This window comes from Misgurnus anguillicaudatus, chromosome 24 (genome assembly GCF_027580225.2).
Source record: "Misgurnus anguillicaudatus chromosome 24, ASM2758022v2, whole genome shotgun sequence".
NCBI lineage: Eukaryota > Metazoa > Chordata > Actinopteri > Cypriniformes > Cobitidae > Misgurnus > Misgurnus anguillicaudatus.
Window position 1 is genome coordinate 33348318 of NC_073360.2, and position 8344 is coordinate 33356661.

At 35.9% G+C, this 8344-nt stretch overlaps 1 pseudogene; it reads left to right on the top strand.

The window, feature by feature from the left end:
• Positions 1 to 6163: 6163 nt before the first annotated feature.
• Positions 6164 to 7810, top strand: LOC141361703 (sialoadhesin-like; annotated as a pseudogene).
• Positions 7811 to 8344: the final 534 nt, after the last annotated feature.

Here is an 8344-nt window from a genome sequence, read left to right on the forward strand (position 1 = left end):
CGTGGCACCGGCCCTGCCACAGTGGCCCTTAATTACTTTTTATTTTATTATTTTATTTATTTAATTACTACAGTTTCATTGGATGCACGTGTGGTGATGTGATTACGCGTCTGGTTTGAACTTTACTTCCAGTTTCAGTTTTTTTTAAAAGGTTTGACTAGTTGCTAAACCGCACTCTTGAACAAATACCTCATCTCAAATAACAAATGTTTTGGTTTCCTAGGACAGGGGTTTTCAAACTTTTTGTGTGTGTGGACCACTATTTGTAATCAAGAATTTTCGCGGACCACCTCATAATACTCATAATAAAATATGTCTACACAAAGTCCTGAATTTATCTGTACCTCTAAATAGGCTTACTAGCACTAAAACTATAACTGGTCATCACATCAGTACAACAGATTCTTAAAACATATTCTTAAAAAATATATATTATTTTATATTTTATTTTGCCTTTACACGGACCACCTGCAGTACCCTCATGGCCGTCCTAGGAAATCTATGTGTTGTTTATTTTGTTATTATATATGTTATAAATTAGTAGTTTATACGTTTATAAGTCTGAAATAGTGCACTGTTCTCTACAGCCTTGCAAATTCGTTTTATTTTTCAAATATATAATTTCCAATTCAGTGCAATTAACCTAAACAATTATGACTTTTGCCATAATTGTCCAGCTCTACCATAAGGCATTTTAATATTTTTCAAAACTACTGAAAAAAAAACATATGGTTGTTTTTTCCACCATATTTCCATTTCTAAAAAATGGTGGGTCTTGGGAAAACCTGTTGGGTTGAAAAAGTTTGGAAACCCCTGATATACAATACACAACCGAGATTTATCAAGTATGCAGGGGAAACAGATGAAAAAAACATCCTTATTAAATTTCTTACTATGTAGATAATGTATATAGCCAAATAACCCAAGAAAGGCCTACCCTGTGTCAAAAAACAAATATATATCCTTTCAAAATGTCGTTTTACTTGAGAAAATGTCATATTCATATAAACTTGCTTTTTTCCAATAATCTGATGACTTTTGCATCAAATCAATTTTTGTTCCTCTTGCAATAAATGATGAATAATGACAACTCATAAACGATTAATTGTTACATCTATGAGTTATATTTAGATTTTTTATATGATTTGTAGATCCTTTCCCTTTTAGAGGCTGTTCGTATCAAGACATGCTCAAGATTATTTTTAAGTCAAAACTCGTGTTCACAGGTAAGCGCTTTAAAAGCAGAAGAAAGCGACACATTCATTGCTTTCCATGCGTTTTAGATCATAATGGACCCTGATGCAAGAATTCTTCCAATAAGTGGTTGGGACTTGGGATACAATCAACTTGGGCATAAAGTAGCGGGGACATCTCCTCATATACGCGAGTGGGGCTGCTGTGAGTGCTGGCAGCCTATATGGACAGCAATATTCAACCCAGTGGCATGACAACACCGGCCCTCGTGGCAAAAAAACAGACCGGCCCACCGAATTCCCAGTTCTCCCTATGGCCAATCCGGCCTGGACTTAAGAGTTTCTTTAGCAGCAGGAAAAGTGGACTAAACATGAAGAGGGGAAAAATGAACCACAATTTTTAACTTTTAAGGAGGCAGTTTTGGTAACACTTTACACTAAGGTCTCATTTGTTTAAGGGAATAGTTCACCCCAAATAATTCTTTCATACTCACCCTCATGTTGTTCCAAACATGTGAGTTTCTTCACTTTGTTTTTATTGAATTTATTTTTTTATTTTTTATGCTTTTTAAAGTCTAAATTTAAAAAAAAATTTAAGTAAAGGTAAGACATATCTATATTGTTCTTTGTTTGCTAGATTTCTTGTCATTTCTGTATTTTAGTGTTAGTGGTGCCTTTGTGTTGGACCACAGTTTATGCACTGAACATTAATACATGTCTGCTTGTATTTATGTCTATTTTATGGCATAACAAAAGACTTAACTTAGCATAAAAGTTAATCCTATGTTAATAAGAATAAGGAATACAAAATTCATAACTTGGCCTTTTTTGTTTTATGTAATCCACTAGACAAATATAAAATGCAGGGTATGATAGCATTTAAAATAAAAATAATGTGATTACTATGTACTGTAAATGAACAGCTATAATGCTAAATAAAAATGTTCTGCTGTAGCTAACAAAATCAGTATTACATTAAAAACAGCTGAAGCTAACACAAACAGTACGATGCTGTTAAAATAACAGTTGACTGTTTTTTATAGGTAAAAAACAGTATCATGCAGTTTTTTCTAATAACAGTATCCCGGTGTAAATTAACAGTACAATAATGGCTATATTCATGGTGAGAACCCGTTAATCCATAAACATGATCCATACAAGTTTTATTCATACACAATTTGGGGTAGGGGCAATTTGGTATCTCCAACTCACCTACTGTAACTTTTACCAAAACTGTAACACTTTATAAATGTACATCAGTTTCTAAGCAAAATCATAAGTTTGACTGCACTTCCTTGTACTTGATGCATGACTTATTAAGTGTGAAATCATGTTTGCAACAGACACTTCTAAAAAAAAGTGTTACTTTGTTTTCAAAATGACCCATTTGGACTGCTTAAGTCTTATATATAAACCTAATGGTGCCTTTGTTTCATTTTTTTGTGTAAACAGACTATAATTACGAATTCATATACCCCACTTACCTTAACTTACATAAAGCTGGGATACATTTTATAAACTTAATGTGTCTTACCAAAAAAAGTGTACCACATACAGTACAGGCAGGAGTGCGTGTCAACATGAGTGTAATAATGTCACGAGCAGATGATTCCTCTCATATTTACCCGATCAGTGATAAATTCTTGACTACAGGGAGACTTTAAGGAAGTAATGTGTTGCCATTTTGTGTTTGCTGCTTTGCCTTATAAGGCTAGATTCAATTTGAGAACCGGGTAAAATATTTATTAAACCATAAAACCATGACGACAAAGGAAATGCTTTAGATCTTGGGGGGCGTAGACATGCACAAGACATATTGAGCCTTATATGAAATAACGAATCATTCTTTCTTCAGTTGAACAAGAGAGACATTTATTACATCTCTTTTCTTACTTTCTTTTATTTTGTTGGTTCTCATACAGTCCACTTGTTTAAGCAGGGAGCTGAGAAGGTAAGCATGAAACTTAGAAGCTAATATTACATAAAGTGTATTAAAGTAACATTGTACTAGAGATGTCAATTCATGCAATTTCCCATATTCAAATAATCATTTAAATGAATAATCAATAATATGAATAATAGTTAACAGTACAGTAATAGTGCAATAAGCCTTATCCCGTTGCACCTAGTCAATGACATGAAAGTGTACATAAAAACGGCAGCTTCCTCATGCTAATTATTATTTTTGTCTAAATAACATCAGCTAGTGGGATTGTAAAATTGTGTTTTGATCAAATCATCAATTTAAACTTATCTCGTAATAAAATATAATGACTAATAGACACAGTGTATAATGCCTCACATGGGCACTCTGGTAACAGTCACATGTAAGTCCATGCATACATGACATGTCAGAATAAATGGTTCATTACATTTAGTGTTATTTATCTAGTTGTTCACCTCGCTTTCCAAGTCGCTGATACACTGGCTGCCTCCAAATAACAACACTTGCTGTCTTTGCACTTTACCACTTGACTGCTTACTGTACATAACTTATTTCCTGTGTTTGGCCCAAGTGTTCTTGCATGTTGAATTATTCACCCAATTGCAAGTTTTGCAAGTTTTTACGCTTAGCAAGTATAAAAATGTCAAACCACCGTGGCAACAATTAGCACCAAGACATATTCGCTTTTTTTATTTAGGCTACTTAAGATATATATTTTAAAGTTTTTCTTTAAATAAAATGAACACATAATCACTCTGAAATTTACATGTGCTGGACTTAAAGATTAACTACACTTATATGAAACTTTCAAAAGCAGAATTCTTTGCACTGAAAAAAAAAACACTGAAAAAGTGTGGATATTTGGACGCAGCCACTGTTTGTTCTAATCATATTTAAGAATGAAGGGCACTTTTCCCATCTTCACCTCAGCTTAGACCTGCATACTTTCAGCAAAGATGCTTATAAAGAGGTGGTTTTGCTGATATTAATCAATACACACACACACACACACACACACACACAAAAAAAAAACATAATTACTACACTTTTAAAACAATAAAACCAGGGTTGATTTTCGTACGGCAGGTACAGTGGATCATAATGTGTGTTATAAATTGATCAATTCACTAAATTCCATTGCAGTTCCATTGTCTCCTGTAGGCTGTGTTTGAATCAAAACTGAATATCTATATATATTTTAATATTTGGTGCGGATCATTACACTGTTTATCTATACAGTATCATGTCAATCCAAAACTTGCTCTGCTAAGTCTGATCTGATGATGTGAACTCACTGTACACCCTGGACCCGCTGATTTTGTGAAGTGAGAGATGTCCTCAGGGCAACGTTTTATGTAGACCCAAGGATAACATTTTTGTAAATGAAACCTATACCCACCCCAACCCAACCATACAACCCAGTCTCGCGGCGGGTCGTGTTATAGTGGCGAGGGTTTTGGTTGATTTGTTCGTGTTTGGTGGCACGGGTTTCCGCTGTTTTTCGTGTCTCTGGAGACGAATGTCTTTTTCATCCTTCCCAGCACTAATTTCAATCAATGGCTGTTTGTGGTATGACTTTCTTTGTCGTGTCATTTTGTGTTTTGTTTTCTCATCGTTGTTTTCTATTTTTTGACCATTGTCGCTTGGGGTTTGGGTTAGAATCACTTTCTGCGACTTCCTAACCCAAACCCCAGCTCTAACCCCAACTCCAGGCGAGAATAGTTTTAAAAGTGGACGAAAAACATGTAGACACCAATGCAAAAAATAACATCCTAACGCAAACCCCGGATCTAACCCTAACCCCAAGCGACAATGATTTAAAAATAGGAAACAACGATGAGAAAACAAAATATAAAATGACACGATAAAGAAAGTCGTGCCACAGACACGAACAGCCATTGATAGAAATTCGTGCTGGGAAGGACGAAAAAGACATTCGTCTCCAGAGACACGAAAAACAGCGGAAATTCGTGTCATCAAACACGAATAAATTAATCAAAAATGTTCGTTACTATAACACGACTTCCCGTGAGACTGTGTTGAACCATAACCAAACCCTAAAATCAGAGGGACATGATAAGTGAATAACAATGGTCTAGAAACAGTTAATCCTGTTGTAAGCTTAAACTTAAAACCAACTGTAAACTTATTCCTGAAATCTGATTGGTTCATTGAAATGTTGTCCCAGGGTCAACATAATGTTGCCCTGAGGACATCAACCACTTGGCAAAATCAGGAGAGCCTACTGGACCAACCAGGAATAACATGGCATAAAACTGCCTGGGCCAAATATCTGCCTTGCCAGGTCTACAGCCACCCCCTACTCATTGCAGGTGTTCAGAGTCAGTTAGAGTTTACATTTTACAGTTTCTTACCAGAATTTAAGTTTATTTTTTATTAAAAAAAACGTCTTAAAAATGGCCTCTGGTCTCCTTCCCTTTGTATAGCAGCATTAGCAGCATTGCTATACTAATATTGCAGGTTCCATGAAGAGGGTCTTTGCTTTCAGTATCCTTACCGTATTTGCATTTTGTGTATCAGACCCCAGATCCACTGCGGATGCCATTTTGTTGCATTGGCGGCCAGCCTTGTCTTGCATGATGTTAAAAGGCTCATGTGTGTCATTGTTGTGATCAACTTCTGCGCGATCGCTTCATTTTTTTTCTCCTGCTGTAGGCTATGTGTTTTGCACAGGCGCCGCCCACACGTGCATGACTTTGGTTATTCAACCATCGTTAAGTTTTACAAATTTAATTCTTATTGACAATCAATCAATTGTTAACATCCCTACTTTGTACCCTTTCACTTCTTGTTTTCTAATGGTAAAGAGCTACACCCAATAAACCCATAATGGGAACAATTATGAAAAACACTTTAGGTGGTAAACTGGTGAAAGTCATGAGATATGCGCTGTTACATAGTTCTGCATGTTGTATTTGGGATATTCTGAAATGTTTTTTTACATTTGAGCTTGTTTGCAGCATAAAACTGGGATTTCTCTATATAAGAGCATTGTGATCCAGAGATGAAAGGACTGATATATCTTCTGTTTCAAGGTACTGTGTCACTTTACTTCTATTCATGCATTTTATATAGCAAGAAGATCTGTCACAGAATTATATACTTCCGGCCACCCTGAGGCAAACTAATGTGACTTGTGTTTCTTTACATTTGACATGTTGCAGTATGCTAACAGGAAGCAAAAGTTACATTAAATTTCACATTGCTTTATGTTTTCTGCATAGGAAATATTTGTTATAGTGCTTACTGTCCCTTCCCTGAAAATCAAACTGAATGCTGATAGTAATTGAGATTCAGGAACTGACTAAAATTGAGAGGTAGACTCTCTTATATTCCCTGTTTTTCTCACAGGTGTTCTGCTGTATGAGACTTTGGCATGGGAAGTGAAATTGCCATCAGAAATTCATGGCGTCAGAGGTTCCTGTCTGGTTATACCGTGCACTTACTCTTACACTTCAAACCCACCTACTAACCCACGTAGAGTTGTGTGGTATCAGTGGGTGTCGAAAGGCTTCCCTTTAGTTTATGATCCCTGGTATCCAGAAAGTGTCATTGACGAGTTCAGAGGAAAAACTGATCTATATAACCCTACAAACTCAGATCGGGATTGTAGTCTGCTGATCAAAAGCGTGAATCCATCCCAAAATGGAGAAAAATTATATGCATGGATTGACCCAGAAAATGTTGGATGGCGCACCTACAAGTTTTATGACGGCACCTCTATGATTATTGTTGACAGTGTGTAAATACTTCACATGTTCTTTTAATTTAATATTTTTGGTTTTAAGTGTCATTACAGCTGTATCATCGGTTACCTAACTGTAACATTTTTCCCTACTGTAGCAAATCCACAGCAGCCCATCATTAGTATTTCTGGAGGTTTAAAGATCGGTGACAGCATTACAGTAGCGTGTTACACCTTACATACCTGTCCATACAGAAAACCAAACATCAGGGTGAAGCGTATTGAAGGATCTGATAAAATAGATGATGTCTGTATGGAAAATGGTCACTGGAAAACCACTCTAGACACGCACCGGTGTTGTGAAGGCTGAACGTTCAGATATTGAGTTTACTGTAACACATCATGGAGGCATAACAACAACAGCTACAAAATCACAAAGTGCAAAATGTGTGTGTGCATATGCAATCACAGACAAATTCAAAGACATATTATGTGTGCTTGCCTTTGTTTAATCCGTGTCTTACAGTTTCAAAATGAATTTAAAAACATTAAGCATTATTTGTAAATTTGAAAGAATGTAAAAGTAAAATCCATTCAAATGTAGCTTTAAATCATGCCTGATGTTTGTGCCAACTGCTTATAATTTCAATTTTTCTTTCAGGTGTCCATTCTAGTATAAGCATTGAGCCTAAACTGGCAGCAGATATCATAGAGGGTGTTGATATGAACTTCACTTGTACCGTCCATCATTCCTGCCACATGAATCCTCCGATCCTCTCCTGGAACTATGAGAACATATCAGTCAAAAATGGAAAGAAACAACTTACAGGGTTTGAATTGGCCACCTTTTCCACCATAACCTTTTTGGGGGCAAAGAAAGATGATGGGAAGAAATTAATCTGCACTACAAATATTTCTGGACAGATAATCACAGCATCTGTCGACTTACATGTACAACGTGAGTGATTTCAAGACATCATACACGATGTGTGCGATTCTCTGTGTCTTATCATTTATAGATTTTTGTCTGCAGATTTTTTTACAGAGTCTCCAAAACTAGTAATTCCAGTCAAGAATAAATGTATCTTTCTCACATTTGTCATATTTACTGTTTACATGATATATACATCATAATGACTAAGAAATGACTTAATCTTCCACTTCCTTTAGTGTGTGCGATTCCTCTTTATCTTTTCACTTATATATTTTTGTCTGCAGATTATTTTACAGAGCCTCCAAAACCAGTGACTACAGTCCAGAATAAATGTATGTGTTTCACATTTGTCCTGTAGCTATTCACATGAAATTTTCTTCATAACGACAAATGATTTTCTTCTTTCACTTCCTTTAGCTGTTTCCCAGAATAAACCTGATGTGATGACCTTTGACTTGAAGACATTTAGGCGTTACATTGCAGCCCCCTCAATTGCCTGCCTTCTCATTTGCATTCTTGCTGAAGCCATATACGAGAAGTGTAACAGGTACATGTGTGTTACATCA